General features: G+C 45.5%; 10 non-coding genes and 1 pseudogene across 10 annotated transcripts; 5 read left to right on the forward strand and 6 right to left on the reverse strand.

Moving 5' to 3' along the window:
• Positions 1–422: 422 nt before the first annotated feature.
• Positions 423–561, forward strand: LOC138243672 (U1 spliceosomal RNA; annotated as a pseudogene).
• A 624-nt stretch (positions 562–1185) lies between these two features.
• LOC138216388 (5S ribosomal RNA) lies at positions 1186–1304 on the reverse strand. The gene has a single exon (XR_011180100.1). It is a non-coding gene; the product is annotated as a 5S ribosomal RNA (ribosomal RNA).
• Positions 1305–6295: 4991 nt separating this feature from the next.
• On the reverse strand, positions 6296–6368 carry trnav-aac (transfer RNA valine (anticodon AAC)). Its single transcript has one exon. It is a non-coding gene; the product is annotated as a tRNA-Val (tRNA).
• Positions 6369–6477: 109 nt separating this feature from the next.
• Positions 6478–6550, reverse strand: trnaf-gaa (transfer RNA phenylalanine (anticodon GAA)). The gene has a single exon. It is a non-coding gene; the product is annotated as a tRNA-Phe (tRNA).
• Positions 6551–8257: 1707 nt separating this feature from the next.
• On the reverse strand, positions 8258–8330 carry trnav-cac (transfer RNA valine (anticodon CAC)). Its single transcript has one exon. It is a non-coding gene; the product is annotated as a tRNA-Val (tRNA).
• A 1489-nt stretch (positions 8331–9819) lies between these two features.
• On the reverse strand, positions 9820–9892 carry trnaf-gaa (transfer RNA phenylalanine (anticodon GAA)). The gene has a single exon. It is a non-coding gene; the product is annotated as a tRNA-Phe (tRNA).
• A 9005-nt stretch (positions 9893–18897) lies between these two features.
• trnaa-ugc (transfer RNA alanine (anticodon UGC)) lies at positions 18898–18969 on the forward strand. The gene has a single exon. It is a non-coding gene; the product is annotated as a tRNA-Ala (tRNA).
• A 1319-nt stretch (positions 18970–20288) lies between these two features.
• trnak-uuu (transfer RNA lysine (anticodon UUU)) lies at positions 20289–20361 on the forward strand. The gene has a single exon. It is a non-coding gene; the product is annotated as a tRNA-Lys (tRNA).
• A 2370-nt stretch (positions 20362–22731) lies between these two features.
• On the forward strand, positions 22732–22803 carry trnat-cgu (transfer RNA threonine (anticodon CGU)). Its single transcript has one exon. It is a non-coding gene; the product is annotated as a tRNA-Thr (tRNA).
• A 1646-nt stretch (positions 22804–24449) lies between these two features.
• On the forward strand, positions 24450–24523 carry trnat-agu (transfer RNA threonine (anticodon AGU)). The gene has a single exon. It is a non-coding gene; the product is annotated as a tRNA-Thr (tRNA).
• Positions 24524–26804: 2281 nt separating this feature from the next.
• On the reverse strand, positions 26805–26886 carry trnas-gcu (transfer RNA serine (anticodon GCU)). Its single transcript has one exon. It is a non-coding gene; the product is annotated as a tRNA-Ser (tRNA).
• Positions 26887–27435: the final 549 nt, after the last annotated feature.

Below are 27435 nucleotides of genomic sequence, written 5' to 3' on the forward strand. Positions count from 1 at the left end.
CTTCCTCCTGACGTGTTTGACATCTGGGCCGTGGTGAACAGTGGGAAAGACGCCCTGTGGAGAGTGAGGAACATGGGGCTGTTCAAAGGCATCGAGGTCCCAGTCAAGGCAGCAGGTAGCCTGGCCCTGTTCATCACCCGAGAGAACTATTACCTCAGAGAAGGGAGAGAAGGGAGGGAGGAAGCAGAAAATCTGTGGGAAATAGAGAGCATAAGTCAATATCTCAAGAAACTGTGAAAAACATTATCATGTTTAAGTAAAGAATGTGATTTGCACCAGAAAAAAAGAAAATTGTTGCTATGTAACTGGTACCGTGTCAAAATGTAATGAGATGTGATCATATATACTGTTTTAAGTATGTATATTAATGTAAAGCTTTCTAATTTGTGATGTCCTGTGTTTTTTTGTGAAAAGAAAATAAAGTTCTTAAAAAATCGGTTCACCCAGGGTGAGGCTCGGCCATTGCACTCCGGCTGCGCTGACCCCTGCGAATTCCCCAAATGTGGGAATCTCGACTGCATAATTTCTTGTAGTGGGGGACTGCGTTCACGCTCTCCCCTGATGTGCTTGGTCCAATATCAGATACAGAAGAGTTACGACACCACGAGCTGCGATAGGATCCCAGTTCGAAAGGAGTCGATGCCACTGCTGGTTCCCAGTTTCTTTTAGTTAGGGGTCCGGAGAAGCATTTCAAGCTGGTTACACTACTCCTTCCAGACATTCATTCCCTTTTCAAAGTCAGTCGTTTTGCTGTAGTCTGCATTATTTAGGCTGATTATAGAGGTTAGCCTTTATTTGGTCATGGGGGCCTCAGTACTGTATGCTAATTCTCAAGACAGTTTCACCCGTTTTCTGATTGCTAGGTTCTGTACCAGTGCAGACAAGTCAAACAGTGAATGGCTGTACCTCTATTGTATCCGTGCTCAATGAATGAAATCAGTAATTAATGAATATATGTATAGTTATACGGAAAACAAGTGGTTTATCGACTCATCTTCATTTGCAGATTTAGAGGCAGCTTCGATATTCGTTTTACAAACGGGTTTTTTTTTTATATGGGTCACACACATGCCATAGCAACAAAACATCTCTAGAGATGAGGCTATAGATCACCTTTCCATCCTCCAGGTTTTCCTCCCAAAGCCTACGGCACCAACGGCGACCCCTGCTGGCCGAGAGAGCAAAAGCTTGCAGCACCTGGTATTTCCAGGAAGTCTCCCATCCAAGTACTAACCAGGCCCAACCCTGCTTAGCTTCTGAGATCAGATGAGATTGGGCACATTCAGGGTGGTGTGGCCGCAAGCGAAAGCCATGGCGCTTAACTCGCTACTTGAAGCTGTGTGTGGCTGGGGCTCTGTGCCCCCCGAGCGGGACTGAAGGATCGTTCATTTGCAACTCTTTGGAAAGGAGCCTCTTTCCAAATCGCATTGCGTACCTGGATGTTGGCGAATGTGCTCCCTTGTGTTGGCTTGTCCTGCACTGGAGGAGAACAAACAAACTGCTCGGAGGAGCAAAAGGCAAGTCTTCACAAGACAAAATCCTCCAGTGCACAGCACATAAAGCGCACCAGTCCAACACGTCGGCCGGGCGCGCGGCGCCTCCGCCCTCTTGTGGCCTTGCGGCGTCAGAGCAAGAGGCTCCTTCTCGCTGCATTTCCGCTGTGTTGCAGAGCCCCGAGAGGGAACCTGGAGCGCACACTTTGTGGGGGGCGGGGGACCGCGTTCGCGCTCTGCCCCCGGTCTCTTGCGCGAGTACTAAATCTCATGGTGCCAGCCAGCGGCCAGGAGACAAATACAATATCGCGGGACAGGGGGGCCTCGTCATTGATCATATGAGACGGGGATTAGGAGGAGACCCCGACTGATTGGTAAAGGGGAACACTAACACCAGAGAGACACCCTTCTTAATGGCCAAGAAGGGTCGAGACCTCGGTTTTATGCCTCCCCCGAAGGACGGCGCCTGTTTGTGCAGCAGAGTGTCGCCATCAGGATGCTGGGGCATAAGAAACCCACACAGACCGCAGGGTGAGCGCTCCCTACTGGTCCCAGTCACACCTCTTGTAGGAGCAGCAGAAACCTGAGCTTCTCCGGGGGGAATCTCCCATCCGGGTGCTGGCTAGGCTCACACCTGCTGGGCTGCCGTGGGTGAGCCCAGTCGAGAGTCGCAGGGTGAGATCTAGTCACTGGGGAGAAACGATACAAGCGAAGGATTACTCGACTCCCAGCACTTGAAAAGACAGACAAATGACTCGTTCCCACCGGAGCTGAATGTACCTGCATGTGTCGTGTCGTCTTCTTCCCCCGCCCCGCTGTGTTTGCTGTATTGTCTTTGAAGCCGGCCCCCGAGATGAGACGGGCTATTCCTGTGCCCCAATTAACACTTTACAGGTGGCATTCCCCGGCATTGTGGCCATTGTCGATGGTCACACGCGATAAGATAAGGTGGAGGAGAGCGGGGCATGCCCAGCGCCAGACATTCGAGGAGGGGGCTGTGCGAGGTGAGGTGCGACATGCCGGAGCCCCGACGCTGCTAATGCGGACCACTTGTTGAACTAGCATTGAAAGGACGTGTGCGCTCGGAGCGAGCCTTCCCTGCGGCGGAGCGTGGAAACTTTCTCCCCGCGCTGCAGGAGTTGTGTGCGCTGCAGCGGTGCCGAGACAACAGCACAGAAGGCAGCAGGCTCTGGAGAGCGGGTAAGAGACGGAGCCTTGTGGGCAGGCGAGCAGGCCCAATTTTTGGGAAATTGCTGAAAAATTGCTGAAAAGGCTCCGGTGTTTGTTCGGTGCGTGGCAGGCGCACGACGCGAGCTTGCGTAGCGATTTGCGGGTCTGGTGTTATGCAAATGAGGCCGAATTGCATCCCGGGACATGCTGCGAATGCGCATTGGCGACTGCAGATGTGTAGGAAACGGCGCGCTCGTTTTCTCGTTTTGCCCACCCTTTTGAGTGTTAGTGTGGTGTGTGAGTGTGTGAAAGAGTGGGCCCAGCAGGAGGCAGTGGTGTGCGGGGCGAGGAGTTGGCCTAGGCTGCGCGCTTTGTGCTGTGGGTGCTGGCCGCTTGCAGGGCCTTATACAACTTATACTTACCTGGCAGGGGTGATACCTTGATCATCCTGTAGGTGGAGTAGTTGGATTGTTTTCTTGTTTTGTGGAAGCAGTGTTTGTTTTGCAGTTTACAAAATGGCAACTTTTGGATCCCGCAAGAATTCTGTGCGTTTTGAGCTTTTGGATGACCTCTTCATGGATCGTATGCAGTTTAGCAGAAAAGTGTTGCAGAAGGAACTTGGCTTTGAACCTCAGCACTTTGATTTCATCTTCGCTCTCCCAGGTCAGAAAGCATTTGAGGTTGTATTTGCTACCTATCCTCTGTTTGAACAATGTGTGGATGTGTTTGAGGCAAGAAGAGGGAAAGTTCCTGCCCTTGAGAAGATCAACTTGCAGCCTCTGACACAGAGAGAGAGGAAAATGGTGCATGTTGTTATTTTCTCGGAACTGGCAAAGACTGAGGACATTCACACCTGGCTTAACCAGTACTGCACCGTCCACCATGGAACTGAGGTTAGAGATGTTGACGGTATAAAAACAGGAGCAAGGAAATTCGAGGTTCGCTTGCTACCGGACAATGTAAATGGAGGCTTAAGGCACCTGCCCTCTACAATCCGGCTGTTCTTTATGTGGGACAACCAAAGGTGTGTTGGCGCTGTGGTGCTGTGGGACACCTGGCATCGTCCTGCACTGTGAAATGCTGCAAGACCTGTGGCAAACAGGGACATTTAGCCTCTGACTGTTCAATGCTGCCAAAGTGCAATTTATGTGGCTCGGAAGGACACGTTTTTAAGAACTGCCCTCACGCCTACGCCAATAAACTCAAAATGAGAAAGGATGAGGAAGTGCTTGTTTCAGCCAAACCGGCCCGAAAATCCAAAGCAAACAACAAGTCAAACAAAGAACCCTTGTTGGACAAAGACTCTCAGCCTCCAGCCAGGATCAGTCCTGCTGTGGCTCTGGGGCCGGTGGAAGAGAAATCCACTACGCCCCCACAACTGCAGACTGTACCAGACAAGCACGAGGGTTTGAAAACCCCCGAGAACAGCGAGGACCCCTCCCCCACTCCTGCTCCTCAGAACGAGGGCCAGTGTGGGGCCCCCCGGTGGAGCGGGTCCAGCGAGGATACCCAGGATTCAGCGGAGCTGCTTTTCTCAGACTCTGCAAGTGCTAGAGATGTCCTCCTCTCCTCCATCCAGTCCATCACGGAGGATCTGCAGCAGTTGGTGGGTGAGGGGGAAGAGGAGACTGGTGCATTGGCTGCACCCCTTTCCCCTCAGTGCTCCCAGGAGCTGGACTTGAGGAAAAGGAAAAATGACTCTGTTTTCTCCCCGAGCGAGGAGGAAGGAGAGCATGGTGATGGGGACAGCTGGAACCCCTCCACCCCTCCCTCTACCCCCTTCCTTGAAATGGACTCCATGAACACTTTTACTGCTCTCCGATAAAACTGGATTCCAGCTCACTGGCCCTGCAAAACTTAGTTCAAGACTTTAAACTCTCAGACACATATAGATGTATATATCCCACAACAGCAGGATATACATGGTCAGGGAGGAATCAGAATTGACTATTGCTTTGTCTCAGAGAGAGTGAAAGTTGTTGGGGTCACTCTTCAGCCTGTCTTCTTCTCAGATCATCAGGCTTTAGGGTGTAGAGTGGAACTCCGGGGCGGGACTGTCTTTGGCCCAGGCCTCTGGAAACTCAACACAAAGCTGCTAGAGAACGAGGGGGTAGTATCCCGCTGCAAGGAGAAACTATCACAGTGGCTGTCCTTGCAGTGTCTTTACGGGTCAGTAGGAGAGTGGTGGGAGGAGGTGAAGGTGAGGACAAAGGCCTTTTTCATGGCTGAGGGAAGGAAGGCTGCTGCCAGACGGAGAGGAGTGCTAGCCAGGAAACAGAGGCAGCTGCAGCGTCTCTACACGAGACAGTGGCTTCGATGTGCTCGAGGATATCACCCTTTTAAAAAAGGACATCCGGAGCATAGCCGAAGAAAGTAGTCGAGGAGTGCTGTTAAGAAGCAGAGTGCAGTTCTTGGAAGAAAATGAGAAGTGTACTCGCTTCTTTTTCAGGAAAGTGGTAGGCTCCAAGTCTGTCATGGAAAGTGTAGTTGATGAGGAGGGACGAGAGAGAACAGAGCCGAGTGCTATCCTCTCCTGCATCGAGGCCTTCTTGTCACGGACGTCCAAAGGGACTAACCGTGGAAAGCAGGAGGGCAAAAAAAGACCCATATGCGTAGCGGCGAGACGGGAAAAAGGCCTGAGCTCATTAGTGCAAAGAGTTCAGGAATGCCGTATAGAAACCTGTGCCCTCAGGGAGCGGACGTGGGGCGCCCTGGTGCTAGGCGGGTCTCAGGACATCCGAACGTCTGTGCTGAGCGAGGACAGAGTGCAAGACCCGGAAATATATAGCCCAAGGGAAAGAGAGGGACAGGAAGGACAGCAGACCAGAAACTAGGGACAGGATAGAGAAGGACCGCCCTCTGGCTGCAGAGGGCTTGACACTTCTACTCAAGACTGTACAGCTCTACAGAGGTAAAGGATGAAGAAATTCATTTTTTTACCTCAAAGCTAGAAAACGTTTTGAGTGAAGAAGATAGGGAAGTACTTGAGGGGGATTTGACAGTAGAAGAGCTGAGAGGCTATGGAGAGCTTACAGAAGGGGAAAACTCCGGGTGCTGACAGGCTCCATAAAGGGGCGTCTGCTTTTACTACTTGCACGAATGAAGGCAAAAAAAAGCCAATCGATGTGAACGAACGGTGCTTTACAGAGGAGTACTGCCTGACTGGATCGTTGATGAACGTCAGAGGCCACTCCGACCTCTTCTCGGTTTTCTTTAATGACTTACTAAGGATCTTCTTCACATTCGCCCATGCAGGGGAAGCCAGTTACACCAAAGCAAACGCAGGAAAGTGCGATTCAAGCAGAGGCCAGGAGGGACACCGAGAGTGGTCGGAGAATGGAACAATGCGCCCAGCCCTGTTGCTGGACCCGATTCTTGATGAGATCTTGGGCTCACTAAGAAGCCCCCGCTGGATGCTAATCTTTCTGTTGTTCTTGCAGGTCCTGCGCTGCTTTTGAGCCGACAGAGCTCGTCCTGGTCTGTCGGCACAGCCCAATTGCAAATGATCGGCTCCGCGTACAGAAGGAACGTGCGTTTGGTACAAGAGTGCATGAAGGCACTGGAAATACATTGGGAACAAATGACCGGTCTCTCAAGACCTCTGTGAAGCACAGGAGCGTGCAAAACGAGGCTGTTTCCGCCCGGTTTCGAACCGGGGACCTTTCGCGTGTTAGGCGAACATGATAGCCGCTACACTACGGAAACCTGCAGGGACCGCTGCTGGTGTCTCGCTCGCGTTTCGGGCTGAGAAAGGGACGCGTCACTTTAGGAAGGGGGCGCTGGAGAGAGGAACAAAGGGCGCGATGAAACAAAATGCCGAAACCCGGGATCGAACCAGGGACCTTTAGATCTTCAGTTTAACACTCTCCCAACTGAGCTATTTCGGCAGTGCGCAAAGCCCACAGCCACCTGCTCCAGCCTTCCTGTGTTGTGGCATGAGCGCACCAAGAGTAGCGGGAGAGTGTTGCAGGAACGTCACTCAGAAGGAAAGCCACCCAGCTGCGCCCTCTGAGCTCTGTCCAGCGCATCTTCCTCGCATGGACTCCTGCCTGCAACGGGCAGGAAACAATTAGCAAGAACAGAACGACACCCCATGGGTGTCTCATGATCGCACCTTAGGTTGTGACACGTGCAGGTGTGAGGGGTTGCCGGGCTACTTTGGAGCAGAGCTTGGGCGGAGGGGGGGCGGGAAAGCAGACAAAGAGGTGACACCTCAAGGTCTGCACGATCACAGCTCTCCGCCGCCCCAGGCTTCCGCTCGATGAGCTACTGGACACACCCGCCCCTCCTCACACAGACCGTGGAAAAGCCCCCTGGGAGGGCTCTCTCTTCCTCCCAGGAGCTCTTGGACACGACGCACAGACAGGGCGCGGGGAGCCGCCGCCTGCAAACACGGCTCCAGGCAGGACTCCACTCCGCAGGAGCCGCAGAGCAGAGGAGATTAGGGCAGCTTAGCTACTGTGCAGAGACCTGAGCTGTTGTTGCTGTGGATGCTGTCTTTTCTGCACTCGGGGTAGGAGTGAATGTTGAGTTGCTCTTAGAAATGAAGCAGAGCACTTCAACGGCACGGGTGTGTGTGTGTGCGCCCTGGTGATTCTGGGAGACAGATCGAACCTGGGCTAAAAGAGAGGGGGCTTAGCCCTCTTCCATTTGCTAGTTCAAAGTTGTACAACCCCTTTGTATCTGCTAGGCGGCGCAGTCGTCGTGCACAAAGAACGCTTTGAAAAGCGTCAAAGGCAAGTCATTCCGAGTTGGTCGTTTGTGTTTTCCGTTCAGACGCGAAATGCTGAAATGATCTCTCGGCTCCTCGGTTGTCATTTCTGCTCCGTAAAGGGATCACAGCACGCGTCGGCTTCCAGCATGCTGGGTCGGGACACGATGCCGGGGGTTGGAAAGAGCGATGTCTTCCTCGTGAGTATAGTGGCAAGTATCCCCGCCTGTCACGCGGGAGACCGGGGTTCGATTCCCCGATGGGGAGTAGCTTTTCTTTCACCTCCTTAGAGAAATGACTGCCTTTCACTTCTCTGTTTTCTTTCCCAGCGCCGTGCACCTTTTCATTGCTCTCGCTTTCAGAGCCTCCGCACGGCACACGACTCGACATCAGGAAGCACATTGAAGTGAAAGCAGGAAGCGCTGCGACATGCACTGTGCAGATCCCGCCACACTAAGAGGTGAGTGGGTCTGTTCGATGCACAAAGAACGCTTTGAGAAGCGTCAAAGGCAAGTCATTCCGAGTTGGTCGTTTGTGTTTTCCGTTCAGACGCGAAATGCTGAAATGATCTCTCGGCTCCTTGGTTGTCATTTCTGCTCCGTAAAGGAATCACAGCACGTGTCGGCTTCCAGCACGGTGGGTCGGGACACGATGCCGGGGGTCGGAGAGAGCGATGTCTTCCTCGTTAGTATAGGACCTGTCACCTGTCCCCACCTGTCACGCGGGAGACTGGGGTACATCAGGACGCGCATTGAAGTGAAAGCAGGATGCGCTGTGACATGCACTGTGCAGATCCCGCCACACTAAGAGGTGAGTGGGTCTGTTCAATCACAGCGCTAGGCGAATCCCCAATCCCCTTTTGTGCATGGCGACAAAAGATGTCTGTTTCCACCCGGTTTCGAACCAGGGACCTTTCGCGTGTGAGGCAAACGTGATAACCACTACACTACGGAAACGGTGGTAAGACGTGCCCAGCGGCCCAGCGCTGAGCTTCGCCAATGTGATTCAGCTGCTTCCAGTGCCTTTATTGGAGTGCGCTGATGGACCGTGCTCTCTCTCCAGAGACCAGCACGCCTGTCATGGACGGAGCATTAAAGGCGGCGCCACATTCTACAGCCCTCTCCACGCAATCGACGAAATCGGGCTACTGAAGTGGAGAAAATCGCCTCTCCAGAAAGTGCAAAAAGTCAGCCCTGTCTACCAGAGTAACCCTCCCACAGCGATGATCAGCTCGTCTCACACGCGAGAAGTTTCGGTTGGAAACAAGCGCCCCCTCTTCTCGCACGTTTTGCACGTTCGAGTAGTTTTAATGCGGCTCTTTCGTACACGGTGCTGATCTTTTGGAAAGCAGGAGGCAAAACCGAGTCGAACCGCCTGGGTGAAAACCAGGAACCCTAACCGCTAGACTATATGGCAGCGAACAACCATGCTGTTCCCGGCATCATGCAAGCAAACTACATAAATATGAGAAAACACGCAAGAGAGTTGTCACTCAGAGTGTCGAAGGGTCGATGTATACTGGGGCTCAGTTGAAATGCAACGTCAGGACTTTTCCGAATTATGTCACACGAAGAGAACACAGCCCTTTCCGACCTGCCGCGTGTGTCTCGGTAACTCGCTGTGATCGTATAGTGGTCAGTACTTTGCGTTGTGGCCGCAACAACCCCGGTTTGAATCCGGGTCACGGCAGAATAGGGGCGTCTGCTTTTACTACTCGCACGAATGAAGGCAAAAAAAAGCCAATCGATGTGAACGAACGGCGCTTTACAGAGGAGTACTGCCTGACTGGATCGTTGATGAACGACAGAGGCCACTCCGACCTCTTCTCGGTTTTCTTCAATGACTTACTAAGGATCTTCTTCACATTCGCCCATGCAGGGGAAGCCAGTTACACCAAAGCAAACGCAGGAAAGTGCATTTCAAGCAGAGACCAGGAGGGACTTGTTTACACCGAGAGTGGGCGGAGAATGGAACAATGTGCCCAGCCCTGTTGCTGGAGCCGATTCTTGATGAGCTCTTGGTCTCACTAAGAGGCCCCCGCTGGATGCTAATCTTTCTGTTGTTCTTGCAGGTCCTGCGCTGCATTTCAGCCGACAGAGCTCGTCCTGGTCTGTCGGCACAGCCCAATTGCAAATGATCTGCTCCCCGTACAGAAGGAACGTGCATTTTGTACAAGAGTGCACGAAGGCACCGGAAATACATTGGGAACAAATGACCGGTCGCTCAAGACCTCTGTGAAGTACAGGAGTGTGCAAAACGAGGCTGTTTCTGCCCGGTCTCGAACCGGGGACCTTTCGCGTGTTAGGCGAACGTGATAGCCGCTACACTAAGGAAACCTGCAGGGACTGCTGCTGGTGTCTCGCTTGCGTTTCGGGCTGAGAAAGGGAAGCGACACTTTAAGCAGGGGGCGCTGGAGAGAGGAACAAAGGGCGCGATGAAACAAAATGCCGAAATCCGGGATCGAATGAGGGACCTTTAGATCTTCAGTCTAACGCTCTCCCAACTGAGCTATTTCAGCGGTGCGCAAATCCCACAGCCACCTGCTCCAGCCTTCCTGTGTTGTGGCATGAGCGCACCAAGAGTAGCGGGAGAGTGTTGCAGGAACGTCACTCAGAAGGAAAGTCACCCAGCTGCACCCTCTGAGCTCTGTCCAGCGCATCTTCCTCGCATTGGTTGTTTGTGTTTTCGAAATGCTGAATTGCTGCGAAATTCTGAAATGATCTCACGGCTCCTCGGATGTCATTTCTGCTCTGTAAAGGAATCACAGCAAGCGTCGCCTTCCAGCACGGTGGGTCGGGACACGATGCTGGGTGTCGGAGAGTGCGATGTCTTCCTCATTAGTATAGTGGTGTTGTAACAGAAAGAATAAGGTTCTTGATCCCGAGATGAAGTGAAACAGATGAGTTTATTGCATGCAAGGAACAATAAAGCCGAAGTCTTGTTTCCCGCAAGAAACAACAAAACCGAAGTATTGTTCCCTGTATCGGTACAAACTTTTGGGTTATATAGTATCTTCTTCTCCGTTTCTGACGTCACTCGGTCTGATGGTAAAGAGGGGGGTTCATGGTATTTGGCTTGTTTACGAGGTCCTGGCCAAATGGTCAGTTTAAGATGTAGCGGCGAGGCTTAGTAATAAGGCAGAATTAAGTGTTTCTGAGCTTTCCCAAATTAGGCCTCATCTCTCTGTTCATCTCTGTGGTGCAGCCACAGAGAAACCATTCAGGCTGATTTAGGGTTCCTTTGATAAAAGACAGCTCCCAAAGGGGGATGCACTTAGCTAAGCCTGGCTATCATGATCAATGGTCATCTATTGGCGCCTATCTGTCTAGGGAGTGCCAGTTGGACATCTGGACTGCATTACTAAGTGTCAGGAGTAAGTGACTCATATCTCACCTTGATCAACCAATCAGGGACTGGTAGGGCCGAGTAACCCACATGGGACTCTGATGCCCATGGAACTTTCAGCCAATCAATGAGCTGAAGTTCCTCCAGGTAAAAACAGGCAACACAGAGAGCCTGTGAGATTCAGATTCAGTAAGATTCTGAGGAGAATTCAAAGGAGAATTCCAGGGCAGGACGGCCCAGGAGCAGAAGACTCCCAAGGGCAGGACATTCTCGCAGTGCACCTCCTGACCATCCTGAGACTCAGCCCGGACAACCACGGAACGGCCAGTGTGTCCGAGTGCCAGAACTTTCCTTTGTTCTAAGAGTCTAGAGTGGAGGTTGCCAGAGAGTAACCAGCAGCAGGCCTCGTGAACAGGTCGGAACTGTGGACAGCTGAATCACTATTCAGAACTAGCTCTTCATCAGGAACGAACCGGTCCTCTTCCTGACTTGCTGGGACACACAGTCATCTTTTCTCCTGTGCACAAACTTTGCTAGTTAAAGCCAACACTAACTAGCCGGTCAGTGAGCAACAGCAGCACACCGTCGCAAGCTGCACAGCACAGCCTGGCACCGAGCCAGAGAGCTCGGATTGGACAGCAACAAGCCTGCAACTATTTCTTTGTGCTGCAGGAGATCTGAATCCCCAGAAATTGGATGAGTATTCAACTTCACTGCATTACAGCTCGAGAATTCAATTGTTATCCAAACCAGTTGATATCAATTTAATTCCTAAGAGTTATGTACTTGTTTTGAGTATCTAATGTAGAAGTTGTAACCAAGTTCACTTTACGAAACGGTCTTAATGAATGATATACTGAACGTATGTCCTCTTGATATGTGTAACTCTTTGTAACTGACCGAATATACCTTTTGTATTCTGATAACCCTCTCGATAAGATCTGTTAGGTTTACATGCATATTCTATGTATTAATAAATGTATCCTCGTGTATTAGTACCTGTGTGTGCGCGTTGTTTGAGTTATGTCGCATGGTTGAACTCTAAAGCCATCAAAAGAATCAACTTTGTGATTTACTGCTACAATTAATAATTGTCTCAGTAAATGCCCAAACCCTACAGAACTGGTGCCTTCAGAGAGCCACTACATTACATTTTGGCTATGGCAATGTTACATATTTGGCGTCCCTGTGCCGGTTTTCTTACAATAGTATAATAAAGTCTGTGCATGCATTACCTGTAATACAGCTACTAATACAGATAACATTAAACTTCATTATTAAGATATTACACTTTTATTAATAAAATATGTATTGATAAAATTCCTTGTGAATAATTGTAGTGTCTGGAAAGCAATTGTTCATTACTTAATGACAATATTATTTCCACTACATTCAGGACAGTTCCAATGTAATCTATTGTTCCGCTTAGTCTCCTACTTTAGTAATGTCTAATGGGCAGCAGCTGTTATTTTAGGTTTGTTGCAATTGAGAACAGGTTTGCTACAGAGCTGCTGACAAATTTCAGCAGCCAGTTTGTTGCAACTGACCCGTTGTAGCTACCAATCAGCAGCAAGGAGAAACAAACATTAGTTTTGCCTTTTTTTAAAAAAAAAAGGAAAACAGAGTAGTAGTTTATGTGGTAATTTCAGGTACAATGTATGAACTAAAGTTAACTAGTCCCACAGTAATGCGTGGGATCCTATCAACAGAAAAAAAAATAGTTGTAACCCGAAAAAACAACAAACACAAAACGAGAAGTCTCCCGGGAACCTAGGTAAATCCCTGTAGTAATCTAGCAACTATAAAAAAACAACCAAACGCAACAACTTTAAAAGAAAAAGAACATTAAAAATAAATCTGGGGAACAACAAAAACACAGAGTCTAATGCAAGAGCTTTTTCAAGTCTTCAGTGCTCCTCTCGTCTCAGTAGACCTCTCTCATATATTTGTGTACAGGTCAGCTGGAGGTACACAGCTGATGGTAATTTAAGTAGGGAGCTGGGTCAGCATGCATGGGCTTCAAAGGAAAAAGTCAAGGTTTATTCCATGCTGAAAAGAGAAGGAAACACAATGTTTCAGCTGTGGAGCCTTATTTGATTGTGACTCGAAGTCCTTTACTTCTTCATTTGATGTTAATTTATCTCCATCAGATTCCTGATAGTATCTAAACTTGACAGTTGCTTTCAGTAGCTAAAGACACTGCTCTAGGTGAAGCACAAACTCACAGCCTCGGTATAACTCCGCTGTGCACTGTTGTATAAGTACCGCGTGCTGACCAATTGCACCACTGGAGCTGTGCAAGGTGTGCAGAAACATAGGGTGAAAACGGTTTCGGTTGTGGATCCATCTATACATGGGGAACACTAAAATAGCAAGGAAAATACAAGAAAAGAAACTGAAAGAATTGTGCTAACAGCAAAGGGGAACTGAGGGAGGTGGTCGGATAAGTAAATCAGCCTCGCAGATTATTTGTATCGACATTTTTTGAGTCAATCAGCAAACAGATTTCTCTTCATGTGCCTTAAACTGTGCAGTTTGTATCTTCGTTGTAGATAGGTTTCTTCAGAAGTCCAGTAAACTGACAATAATGGAGAACTAGCTGACGCACCCCGTCGTGAAGACCCTCTGTAAGGTGATTAAGTCGCCTCCTTTACACGCAATTGCAGCCCGGACACTGAGAGAAAGCATGAGAAATGGCTTCAATTTCAATGTGAAAGTGCAGTACGGGCTCGATGGCTTCACATCTCCCATCAATCACATAAAATTGCAGTAAAGCGATCTAAATATGACTCTGAAGTACTTGGAAAGATGATTATTTTGAGCGTGCCTCCCAGGGTCTGCTACGAGGCTGAAGTTACAGTAGCTTCTTATTCGCCAGCTTCTTATGCGTGTTTTTCGTTCCACCTTAAATGGTGCTGCTGTGATGTTATGTCTCCTTTCGCCTGTAGATGGCTCTCTTCGATCAGTACTAATCCGGCTGGAATACTGTAGACATCTTCACTGAACGGGAATATCCAAATAAATAGCGACTGTCCAAATTATATTTTTGTATGGAATATATTTCAGAAAATCGCAAACCAATTTTAAAAACTCACCACAACACGGACTTACACTGGGAAAAGGTGATTGCACTTTCTGCTTATTGCTACGGCCTTCCCCCCGATTATGAAAATGTCTCACAGTTCTGACACCGCCGTGTGAAAGACAATGTAACAGACTATCAAAATCCTGAAGTACAAGAAATTTTAATGCACCAGTTTTTTAAATTTGACCCTCTGATCCTGGCATGTCAGAATACATTTCGAAAAAGTATGGCACCAATCGCACGAATTGCAATGGCACAAATTGTTGAGAATATCACTGACCTTGCCGATATTTGCAGGGGATACGAATGTTTTGCACATGTTGAACTACAACACGTAAAAATTGAGCTTCTTAGTCAATATCATCGGGAATGTCCAATAATGACGAACATCAGTAGCTTCAAGGAAACTTTGACTCGCACATGGAGTTTTATTTTCAAATGGAGGGTGGGAGAATTTATTTGTACTCTCGTTGTTCATTAGCTAAACTATTTTAAAAATATGACACAGATTTGTTCGAGAAACTTGTAATCGCCTTAAAGAGAGTCTTCTTGAAGATGTGCACCAGCTAGCTCTCCACTATCAATTGACAGGACTTTAGGAGAAACTGTTCTCATACAACCAACATACAAATTACACATCTTAAGGAACATGAAGAGAAATCCGTGTACTAAATAACATAAAATTGTCGCTGCAAATTATCACCAAGCTGTTTCATGTGTCTGACCACCTCTTTCCTACTTTGCAGCGAGCACAAATCTTTCTGTTTCTTCATCGCAATTTTACTGTCTCTTTCCCCCATGTGGAGATGGATCCACAGCTGAAACTTTAGGTCAGTTCCTGTTACTCTGTCCGATTGAAAGAGCTGTATTAAAGGCACTCCCATCTCTGCAGGAAAGTTATTGCTGCTCTCAACACAATATACTGCAGCCAAATATAGCGATACTGTCACTGCCTGTGGGCCACGTGTTCCTGCTGGCAGTCTATTATGTCATGTTCATCCACACCCAGAAACATTACTTCATCGCTATTTTACTGTCCCCCATGTGGAGATGGATCCACAGCCGAAACTTTAGGTCAGTTCCTGTTACTCTGTCCGATTGAAAGAGATGTATTAAAGGCACTCCCATCTCTGCAGGAAAGTTATTGCTGCTCTCAACACAATATACTGCAGCCAAATATAGCGATACTGTCACTGCCTGTGGGCCACGTGTTCCTGCTGGCAGTCTATTATGTCATGTTCATCCACACCCAGAAACATTACTTCATCGCTATTTTACTGTCCCCCATGTGGAGATGGATCCACAGCCGAAACTTTAGGTCAGTTCCTGTTACTCTGTCCGATTGAAAGAGCTGTATTAAAGGCACTCCCATCTCTGCAGGAAAGTAAATGCTGCTCTCAACACAATATGTCATGTTCATCCACACCCAGAAACATTACTGCTGGAGCACAAGAGTTATATAGGCGCAGTCCATAGAGCAAGAATCTCTTAATCTCAGAACTGTGGGTTCAGCCCCCACATTGGGTCCCTCTGTGTCAATTTGATCCCCCCAATCCTCCTAGCATGACCTGATGGCGTAACAGTGATACCCAGTACCCAGCGTAATTCAGCTTTCTTTCCACTTGATTCAGATTTTGATCTGAAATCATCGGCCGAACAAGAGTTTGTCTAAATCGAGGAAGATCTGCTCACAAGCAAGTATTAAACACTTCAGCATTTTCTGTTCGAATACCACACTTTGTCAAAACACTGCCGCTTCTTAAGCTAATAAGTAACGGTTTTTGAGCACGCATTGTATTGTTAATGCTTATATTAAAAAAGCATAAATTCACATAGTGGAATTTGGACTGAACAAAGTAGTCCAGCCCCTTTACAACATTACATACCCACTGATTAAAGCTTAAAACTACAGCAGCAAGAGTAACAATAATGACAACAACATGTTTGGAGTTCGGCATTTCATTTATTCTGCGGAAACATCGTATCGGAATGAACTGCCCGAGATAAAAGAGTAATTGTGGCTTCAGATCGTTTTTACAGAGCATTGCGTTGTTCTGTTCATGCTGACTACACGCTTTAAATTTGTCGTTTACTGAAAGCGTTGCTTTTCCAGGTTTTTCTGAAATTCCTCGCATTTGAGCCAGCACTAAAATATTTCATTCCCGTCGCTGAATACATCGTGGAAACGGTATTTGCAACGGAATGCTGTCACACATGAAACCTTTTTGTTATTCGGTTCTGAAGTTTGAAAATGAAAATAAAACGGGGGTCACTTCATAGGCTTGAAAGAAGTCCAAGCAGCATAAATACCCGCGAATTCTCACAAAGGCTGCACCTTTCTTCTGCTGCTTTTATAAATCTGCCTTAAACATTTGAATGCATACCTTACTGCTGCTAATCACATTCACGTGTTTAAGAAGCTTTTTTCTGTCCGTTATGTTTTTGCTAAGCAGTTTCTCCGTTTTCCTCGTACTGTGATTGTCAGCGAGCACAACAAGACTGAAACAGTGTAAAGGCAGGTAAAAAAGACAGGGTAAAACGCCTGATTGTCGGGAGTGGGATTTGAACCCGTGCGTCTATTTGGAGAGTGAAACACAAAGCTTAAAAGACACGAAGCTGTGAATTTGCTGTTTTAAACTGCTCGACTATCCTGAAAAAAATGTGTGCTGATTGCTTCTTTCTTACCAAAAACCCAAACACACATTGAAAATCTACCTCTCCCATACATGTCAAAAGCTCACTCCCCATCATTTCTATCCCTTTATTTCATTCTTTTGATGCGTGTTTTTGCACATAAACTGTTACCTTTTTGTTGTTTTGCACACTGCCTGTTGTTGTTTTGCACATCGGCTGTTGTCTCTGTCTTTCTTTTGTTATACAATTGTATTGTTGTTGTGTTTTTTTCTTTGTACTACTTATGTCCGAGAGCTAGCTAAATAGCATTTCGTTATACCTTTTACCTGTGTATGAGTATAATGACAATAAACTTGAACTTGAACTTGACATAGTCTTGCAGGCAGTATATTATTTTATCGTTTACTCGTTTAAAAAAACACGGTCTTCTCGTTCCTAAGTCAGATTTTTAGTGCTTTCGAATGTTACTTCCAACCTGGACTGACAGCTCACCCGATCTGTTTGTGATCAGACCATGGAGTCGGGGGCTGTATCAAGCGCACGTTCCTTCCCAATGCTGAGGCGATCATTCAGAAGATGGGTGTGAAGAGAGACAAGCTTTGTCGACTAAAAAACAAGGCAGGATATGCACGGATACTAATCACTGGCGATAGTTATGTTCTCTTACTATTGAGACTCCTACATTGCAAGTGTTTTTGAAGACTTCGAAACAGGCACGGGTGGGGTTTGATAAAACGTTGGTCGATTTACGAGACTGACGCATTACCACTTGGCCACCGCACCTTCGAAAAAACGTGGGAATAATGTTGTTCAAATTATTTTTTTTCTGAATCTGGTTTACATCGCCTGGAGGTAGCAACAACAATAAAAGGGATACTTAACAAGGCGATACACTGTAGCAGTGTGACTCCAACAGATGCTCCTGAAGAGGCTGGAGGTTTAAGCCAGCTCCTTAGAGCGCTCGGCCGTGTTACTCTCAACAGCGGCTCTTCAGCTCTTGTTGTTTGACCTAGTGGTTTTATGAGGCGTGGAAATGACCGCAACTTCGTTTTCTGAGATGCCTTCTCTCACGTGGTGAAATCTCGACCTCTTTGGCATCTCTGGCTATAGTTCTTCTGTAGAGCACCTCTGCTTATAGTGCCCTTGAAGTCATTTTATTTTTACAGGAAGACGCATTCCCTAACAATCTCTCCTGTTTTAGAAATGCTTAATAAGGCGTGTTTGATTCAACGGACAAACAGTATACTAATTGTACAATGCAGATCTATGCAGCATTCGTGCTGGATTTGACTGGGATTCTGAAATACTTCTTGAAAAGGTATTCAGATTTGAGAACCTATAATAAAAACACAGACCTGAAACTCCCTAGCTTCCAATCCTTTACTCTTCCTTTACTCTCGTAGTTTTCAAAACGACCTCCGTTGTCGGGCGCAGTTAAAGTGGAACTGGCCTGACTGCACAGGAAAGTACGGAATGCTAAAATGTTTCTACGGCTCAAAATGTCCCCTTAGACCCTCGGCATGTCTCTGCTAGGAACGGGCAGGTAGAGAGGTTTAACAGATGCTCATGATGTTTCACACGGGGTGTTACCTGTTGTAGTGTTTCAAAAGATGTGTTAGCGAACCGCAGATTATCTTGAAAAGATTTGGGTTTGCACTGGCTGGGATTCAAACCTGACTCAATTATTTGGAAGGCGCCTGTACCACCAACGCACTTCCAAGAAGCACCTGCAAATTATCACAATCCTCTCTCTCACCTACAAAGTTATGGAGACACAGACATCCAATGAAAGCTCAAGGCTCCACTCAAGGCTTTATTCACTCAAGGCTCCACTCTTTTGTTGTGATGTCATTTTAATTAATATTAGCTTTGATAAGGTGTCATTTTTACCTCTAAAAAGGTAAAGTCTGCTCCTTTCTTCCTGGTATAGAAAGAACATGTTCCATCTTTGTTTAAAAACACCACTAAAAGTAAATTATTCAGCTCTACCGCCTGTGTGCATTGACAAGACATCTCAAAAGGACATATTAAATAAGAACACGATCCTTCCTGTTACCATTCCTGTTGTTGGGGCGTTGTTTCACCCTTTTACGTTAAATCATCAGTACTGCTGTTTTTCTATGCATAGTTTAATCAAGAGCACTTAAAAGATGCAAATAGCTTTCAAATAAAATAGAATTGAAGGACAGTCGAGTAAGGAGGTAGAAAAAAAAAGCACTCCCCCGTCTGGGAATCAACCACCGTCGCCCATGTAACTGGATGTAAAAATAACAGATTAATTTGTGCACAGTCTCTTGAAGCTTCGATGCGATTATTTTTCCTTCCTTATTTCTTCATTCCTATGAATTTACTCTGTAGTAGAAGAAACGCGAAAGTGGGAAACTGCAGGCATTTTTCGTGAGTGGTGTGATCAGTGAGCATTTGCACATTTCTAAGTCTGTTCCATAGCCTTTTACGTCGGGGGTGTAGCTCAGTGGCAGAGCGCATGCTTTGCATGTATGAAGTCCCGGGTTCAATCCCTGGCATCTCCAGGTGCTTTATATTACAGTACTCACATCGCAGTTTTCTGTTGAGTGAGAACTCTTTGCTCGTGTTCAGAGAGAGCCAGGTTTACACAATTAAATGCAGTTTACACAATTAAACTCGACGTGCTGCAGGGTTGCGCTGCTGTTCTAAATGTACCTCATTTAGTTCTGTTAAATCCTAAATTATTTGAACTAATAATTTAGTTCAAATTCAGGAAATCCAGAGATTGCTTCACACTTGTCGTGGCTGTTGCAGAAAACACCTGTTGAATCTCACCCGGGATTTCCTGAGAGATTATTCAGCGAGCGAATCCTCCTTCTGAACTCCGCACTAAACTGAAAGCTTCACGAACTCCTCACTGCGTGTCCTGTACTGCTCTCGTGTAGATGTGAAGCACAGCCATAAACACACTTTAAACTTTTTCCGTTTGTTAATGAAAATGCAAAAGAGCATGACAAGTATTAATCGTATAAAATATCCATGGCACAACTCGAGAAAGTACTGAAGGACTACACATCGACTTTTGATGATTACAAGAGATTCAAGAAACACAATCGTCCGCAGCTGGGTTTGGATCCTGAACTCTAGAGTTAAAAGAACATAAGCGACGGATATGACCTATAAACTCTCTGAATTGTCTTATAGTTTATTAAATAAAACAATTTCTTAATAAATTCTAACTGTTGATAGACGATTTATTGAATTTTAACAAAATCACAATTACAAACTTTTTCGGTTAAAGTGTTATTCACATACTCTCACGTAAATAAACGTTAGTGTCTTCCTGTGTGTGAGCCAATTTCTCCAAAAAATATTTGTTAGTCTGTCGGGAGGCTGTGGAAGATGTTAAGAAATAGAATTTCGAAAAGACAGGCTCCCTAAGCTAAACATCAAGGCTGTTTTCTCTACAGAAATGCTCTTTAAATTTAAGCACTGTTGCAACTCCCTATATAAAGGGTGTGCACACGTATACAACCAAGGCATTGAAATATTTTTTTTTAATCATTGTTCCAAAAAACATTCCATTTGTTTTATTTTTAATGTTGTTGATTAAAAGATTTTATTAAATGAGAAAAAAAATCTGAATGTGAAAAAAGGTCAAAATGCTATTGAAAAAAATCAGTAATGTGAGGAAAGATGGATTGTGGGAGCCGCTTAACTACCCATGTCATGCTGTATTTCTCACTCATTCTACTGGGAGTGGTGCCGTCGCTTCTGGATAAAGTCTGTCAGTGGTCATTCCAGACGGGTCAGGTATGACTGCTCTTCGGCACAAGAGACACGTAACTTGCGAGGATCCCGACAGTGTCGACTTGCTTTCAGAGCCCGGATAGCTCAGTCGTTAGAGCATCAGACTTTTAATCTGAGGGCCCAGGGTTCAAGTCCCTGTGCGGGCAGTGGTGCTGTTCTTAAGTCTATTGTGAATGTCATTCTAAATAGTCTTTTATCTTTCACTCTTCTAGCTGTACTGTGGTTATTTTAAATGTCCATTACTTGTATTTACAGTAGTGTATTTAGTGTTTCATTTCACAAACCGAAAATGTTCAAGTAGATCTTGTCACTCTACTCCACGTAATCATCTAAATTAAATCACAGTAGAGTACAGAACACGCAGTGAGGAGCTCACACAGTGAGTACTCTTGAATACGACAAGAGGAAAGGCACACTGCACATCTGCAGAACATCACGTCCGAGTTTACAGTGAAAGCAGAGGTTGGAAGCGACGTAGTTTTTTATTACTCGCTCGCTGAACGATCTCTCAAGAAACCTCGGTGGAGATTTAACGGGTGTCTAATAATCACGTTCAAAAAGGTGACGATAAGTTTTTTTTAACTAGGTAGCCTTAATGGCAACACGGTGTGAGTAGATCTTAAAGCAGCTGCAGACAGAGTACCCGTAATGGCAACACAGTGCTTTGAGTTCGGGTTTTCTTATTTCTCTGGTAGAACCAGTGGTATCGGAATATACTGATCCGGATAGGAAGCGCTTTCGGTTTCTGATCATTTTTATTGAGCGCTGCTATGGTCTTAGGCGTTGCATTCAGGTCGCAGTTAACCCTGGAGACGTTTGTTAAAATCTCACTTCTAATAAAGAGGTCTTTCTCGTTAGAGTAGAAACGATAGAAGCCTTAAGCGGGAAAAAAATCACAACATCTCGCATTTCACGTGTTTAATGTTAACTGTCTCAGTGGTTGCCTCGGTGATTGATGGCTCTTCTCCCTCGCAGGGTGACAGCAAACTTCTTCAGAGAGGGAGTCTCCCACGCACGGCTTTTCTTTATCAAGAGCTGAGACAACAGAAACAGACTTCCAACTGACATGAATTACTTCTTGAGCGTTTATGACTGTCTTTAAAAGCTGAGAGCAGGTGAAAAAGTCTTTGGAAATGAGGAAATGACTGCTGACAGTAAACAGAGCTGACGCTCAGCTGCAGACAAGCGCTCCTCTTTAGTATAGTGCTGAGTACCCCCGCTTTTTGCGCGGGAGACTGGGGGTACGTTTCTGTGACAGGGCGCTGGTTTAATTTTTTAACAACCTGACTTCACTTAAAAAAGTATGTACTGTGTACTACGTTTCGGACTAGATAGTGCGGTAGAATATGGAGATCATCTCCAGCTTTGAGCTCAACTGCATCAAGAAGTCATGCTAAATGTAGTATAGTGAGTAAACATCGCCAGACAACAGAACGAGAGAGTAGAAGGCAGGAATATATGGTGTAAGGGCGTGATCTGTGTAGTTAATAAAATAGTTAAAATAATATAAAAACGTCTCTTTATTAAGATACACAACATTGAAGGCGACGAGAGATGGGTGCTTGACGGACTCAAAGCGAGCAGAACACTGCAGATTTTAGTTCCCTTGCTGGTAGAAACGAACTTCTGAATTTTCGGACTTTTCGTTTAGCTTGCGCCATGGAAGATATGGCAGCCACGCCGAGAAGGTTTGCTTATGCCCAGCTTTTTCCACCGCTTCTACTGAACCTCGGAGCCCCGGATTTGTATACGGAATACAAGATATGGATGGAGTCGTACATTTTTTTTTAAATAGCCAGTGGATCTACAGAAGCTCAGGATGCCGTGAGACGTGCTACATTACTGCACTGTATCGGGGCTCCCGTGCAGCGGATTTTCGCCAACCTCCCTGGAGAAAAAGACTGTAGCTGCTTTAGACGCTTCCTTTACACCGCGGAGAAACGGCATAAATTTAGGCAGAGAACTTAGTCTCAGGACGAATCTTTTGATGCTTTTGTGACTGCACTAAGAGAACTGGCTAAATCTTGTGACTTTGGAGTATTGGAAACTGACGTGTTAAGAGATCAACTTGTGGAAAAATGTGCACATAAGAGACTATAAATTGCTGCAGGAGGAAGGGCTGACTTTAGAAAGAGCTCTTACAGTCGCTAGAATTCATGAAGCAGCTCAAGCAGAATCAAGAATGCTTTCTGACCACAGTGACAAAGTGACACTGAACGGGGCGCTCGCTCAAACTTTACAAACAAAACCCGAGCAGCAGGACGCAGTCATGCTAGAGAAATAGAAGAACAGGGGACGGCTGACATGCACAAAGCAGATGAATGCGGAGCGTGAACAGCAAAATGTCTACACTGCAAGAAAACAGGACATTGTGCACATGTCTGCAGAACATCACGTCCGAGTTTAAGGACAAGTATCCCTTTTATTGTTGTTGCTGCCTCCAGTTTACATTTGGCGATGTAAACCTGATTCAGAAAAAAATAATTTGAACAACCTTATTCCCATGCTTGCTCGAAGGCGCGGTGGCCAAGAGGTAAGGCGTCGGTCTCGTAAACCGAAGAGCGTGGGTTCAAGCCCCACCCGTGCCTGTTTCATTTGTCACCGCTTTCCTTCAGTTTCAAAGTCTTAAAAGAACTCGCAATGTAGGGATCTCAATAGTAAGAGAACATAACTGTCGCCAGTGATTAGTATTCTTGCATATCCTGCCTTGATCTTTTAGTCGACAAAGCTTATCTCTCTTCACACCCATCTTCCGAATGATCGTCTCAGCATTGGGAAGGAACGTGCGCTTGGTACAGCCCCCGACTCCATGGTCTGATCACAAACAGATCGGGTGAGCTGTCAGTCCAGGTTGGAAGTAACGTTCGAAAGCACTAAAAATCTGACTTAGGAACGAGAAGACCATGCTTTTTTATACGAGTAAACGATAAAATAATATACTGCCTGCAAGACTATGTCAAGTTCAAGTTTATTGTCATTATACTCATACACAGGTATATGGTATAACGAAAGGCTATTTAGCTAGCTCTCGGACATAAGTAGTACAAAGAAAAAAACACAACAACAATACAATTGTATAACAAAAGAAAGACAGAGACAACAGCCGATGTGCAAAAAACAACAACAGGCAGTGTGCAAAACAATAAAAATGTAACAGGTTATGTGCAAAAACATGCATCAAAAGAATGAAATAAAGGGATAGAAATGATGGGGAGTGAGCTTTTGACATGTATGGTAGAGGTAGATTTTCAATGTGTATTTGGGTCTTTGGTAAGAAAGAAGGCACTGTGAGGTTCAGGTCATAGGTGAGAGGTGAGGAGAGAGTGAGAGAGGCTGGGAGTTTAATAGTTTGATAGTGCGGGGGTAAAAACTGAGTCTGGTGGTCCGGGCCCGAATGCTGCGGTACCGTTTTCCATGTCATGCTAAACGCCACAAATTGTGTTTGTCCAGTCGTATCAATCGTCCTAAAGTTACAGAAAATCGGATGCGACTGGTGCAATCAGCACACATTTTTTTCAGGATAGTCGAGCGGTTTAAAACAGCAAATTCACAGCTTCGTGTCTTCACAGGCGTTTTACCCTGTCTTCTTTACCTGCCTTTACACTGTTTCAGTCTTGTTGTGCTCGCTGACAATCACAGTACGAGGAAAACGGAGAAATTGCTTAGCAAAAACATAACGGACAGAAAAAAGCTTCGTAAACACGTGAATGTGATTAGCAGCAGTAAGGTATGCATTCAAATGTTTAAGGCAGATTTATAACAGCAGCAGGAGAAAGGTGCAGCACAATGCAATTTGTGAGAATTCTCGGGTTTTTATGCTGCTTGGACTTCTTTCAAGCCTATGAGGTGACCCCCGTTTTATTTTCATTTTCAAACTTCAGAACCGAATAACAAAGAGGTTTCATGTGTGACAGCGTTCCGTTGCAAATACCGTTTCCACGATGTATTCAGCGACGGGAATGAAATATTTTAGTGCTGGCTCAAATGCGAGGAATTTCAGAAAAACCTGGAAAAGCAACGCTTGCAGTAAATGACATATCTAAAGCGTGTAGTCAGCATGAACAGAACAACGCAAAGTTCCGGATAAAACCCATTTCTATACGTTTCTCTTAGTGTCGGGGCTCCTATTGAATGTAAAGGAGGCAACGTGCTCAGCCAGCCGACTCAGCGCTTAGTGAACGCAGGTGTCTCAGAGCGGTGTGTCCAAGTCGCAGTTAAAGAGGAGAATTCTGCCGGCGCCGTGGCTTAGTTGGTTAAAGCGCCTGTCTAGTAAACAGGAGATCCTGGGTTCAAATCCTAGCGGTGCCTTTCTTCCTGTCTTCTCGCACCGTTTATTGTTATAGAGAACATGCTTCTGCATTACCTCAGTCAATATCACCGGGAATGTGAATAGAAATGTAAACATCAATATTTCTGCTGTCTCCTGAGAAACACAAGTATAGAGTCAAAACACAATAAATAATGCTAAAAAATTATTCAGTTAACACCCAGATGTGACAAAACACATTTAAGACTTACATCCCCTTTAAATATGTATTTCCTTAATATCAGTTCTCTTCCCTCCCCAGGACACCTGCAAATTCACTAGAGCATATTAAAAGCTGTGTGTAAGTCTTACATGTGTTCTGTCACATCTGGGTGTTAAATTAATAGATGTGTTGTGTCATTTAATATGATTTGACTCCACGCTTGTGTTTCTCGGGAGACAGCAGAAATATTGGGGATTTGCGGCTACAGAAAATAATGTGAACTTTACAGGCAAAAGTAAAGTTAAGTTAAAGAAACAAAAACGTATTGTCACCTTTTTCAACGTGAGTTTTTAAGACATTTGTTCGGAATAGTATATCTTCTCGTGTCTGTGGCTGTTATCCTACAATAACGGTGGTGAAATAGCAGGAATGTGCGGAAAGAATCGGAGATTGAACAGAAGACTCATCCAGTCGATAGTAAGGTTGTGTAGGACCGCACACCCTACGATGTCAGTGTTGAGTAGTGAGGTTTAAAGGCTTCTTCACGAACCAGGAAGGAGTACAAACCTAAAGTCTTCTGATCCGTAATCAGACACGTTATCCATTGCGCCTTTGGCGTTTGTATTGCAGTCAGAGCCGCTACTATTCATGTGTCTTGTATGTGTGTCTAGTTACTACGTCTTTCATTATGTCTGGTTTAAAATAATGTATCTTTAAAACAGACAAAGGGTTTATGAGTCTCCCTAAAATTCACACACGAAGAATATCCCGATCGATAAGTTTGTCGGCGGCTTTTTAATTGTGTTAGGAAGAGCAAACAGTCCACAGTGTACATTTTAAAGGTCTAAGCAAAACAATCAGACGTGAGGATTAGGATTAGGATCCAGAACAGGAGCCTTTACTTCTTTATATACTGAGCTTTCGGGTGAACGTCAAAGTGAAAGAGAAATTCACAATTTTCACTTTTTGATTAAGGAACAAGAAAACACCATCCTTCGAGCTGGATTCAAACCAGGGACATAAGAAATACCCACTGTTTTTGTCTATAGTCTTAAGATCTAGCAATTGAGCTATCGAGAGGTCGGAAAGCAAACGCTTTGTCACACGTGTAGCCCAATGTAGTGTAGTGTTCCTCTATTTAAATCCCAGTTCGACGTCAAAATACTCACTCCCATAGTCTCGTTCAGAAGAAGAAATGGACCAGGCTTCCACTGTATAAACGTCCAGAGTTCTTATAAAACGTTTGAAGGGACATCAGTGCAGGCTGAAATTGACCCTTTTTCTAGTGGGATCAGGATCATATAAAACCTTTCTTTTGGATTAAGAAGAGGATCATGGAGACACTCAAAATATCCCTGTCTTTGCTTCTTTCAAGGATGAATGGAGTATTGAGCTGCAAGCATCGGTTTAAATCAAAACTCTCTGCTACTGCAGTTGCTTGTTTGAGAGTTTCTTCAAATCTTTCAACTGAACGTTGATATCAAGAGATATTGACGGTAATATCATAGGGACTTTGGTTTTCTTTTGATCGAAAATTGTATTAAAATACAAGCCTCTTTCACAGTTGTATAATACTTTCCCTTGCATCCTCAGATAAAATTTCTAAATACCACAAAGTTACAACATATGGAATAGCATTTATTTTAAAATGTATTTTAAAATTTGCATTTATTTAGAGCTATATTTAGAGCTTAGTAAAGATAGCATTGCTAATATTGATGGAGTAGAAATGTAAGATGAATTGATAGCTTTTTCTGAACTAAAAAAGTCCTACAACGCCTCCTGTAACAGGTAAGGACTCATAGCAAGACATTGCTATTGCATTGCGCATTTTGCAGATACGACCAGTTTCTGCTTCTGGTGAGTGCATCTTTTCCAAACTGAAATTAACAAGAACATTTTCAAGATGCGCCATGTCCCTAAATCGTTCATCAGGACTACTATTAATATCAGGTGAAAGCAGTACAAAGCATACATTTAACCTAAATATTAAGAGACTATATCTGTCAGCTACTGCTGTAAGCCATGTTCAGCCAACGCTAGAAATATTACTGCTCTACTACAGTAGCTAAAGAAAGCAAGTCCGACTTAGAAACGGATCACAAGTCGAAAACATAAACCGACGAGGATGGGATTCGAACCCACGCGTGCAAAGCACAATGGATTAGCAGTCCATCGCCTTAACCACTCGGCCACCTCGTCACAATAGCCACCCACCTTGGGCATGATTTTGCTCGGCGACCAGGCTCAGCGCACATCGACCTCAGATGTCTCAGAGCGGTGTGTCCAAGAGGCTGTATAAGAATAGGTAATAGGTTTATTCCATGCTGAAAAAAAGAAGAACGAGAACACAACGTTTCGCCCGTGGAGCCTTCTTCAGGTGTGAGAGAGACAGGGCAGTAGGCAAAGGTAAAATAGCGAGAGAACAAAGGTTTGAGGGTGGGTACCCACCTATATAAGAATAGTATTCTGCCAGTGCTGTGGTAAAGCTGGTTAAAAGACCTGTTTCATAAAGAGGAAATCCTGGGTCCGAATTCCAGCGGTACCTTTTTTTCCTGTCTTGTTTTACAGAACATGTAATTTGGGACACTGAAAGGGGTCTTGATTTGGTTTAATGCGTTTATTCATTTCCTTTGCAGAACAACTTGTTTTTTTTAAATCATACAGCTTGCGAAAGATGAAATGCGAGCGATTTTTTTTGTTCACCAAAAGTATGTAAATGAAAAAAAGCAAGGTGTAAGCATTTCTGTG

Source organism: Lepisosteus oculatus, chromosome 14 (assembly GCF_040954835.1).
Source record: "Lepisosteus oculatus isolate fLepOcu1 chromosome 14, fLepOcu1.hap2, whole genome shotgun sequence".
NCBI lineage: Eukaryota > Metazoa > Chordata > Actinopteri > Semionotiformes > Lepisosteidae > Lepisosteus > Lepisosteus oculatus.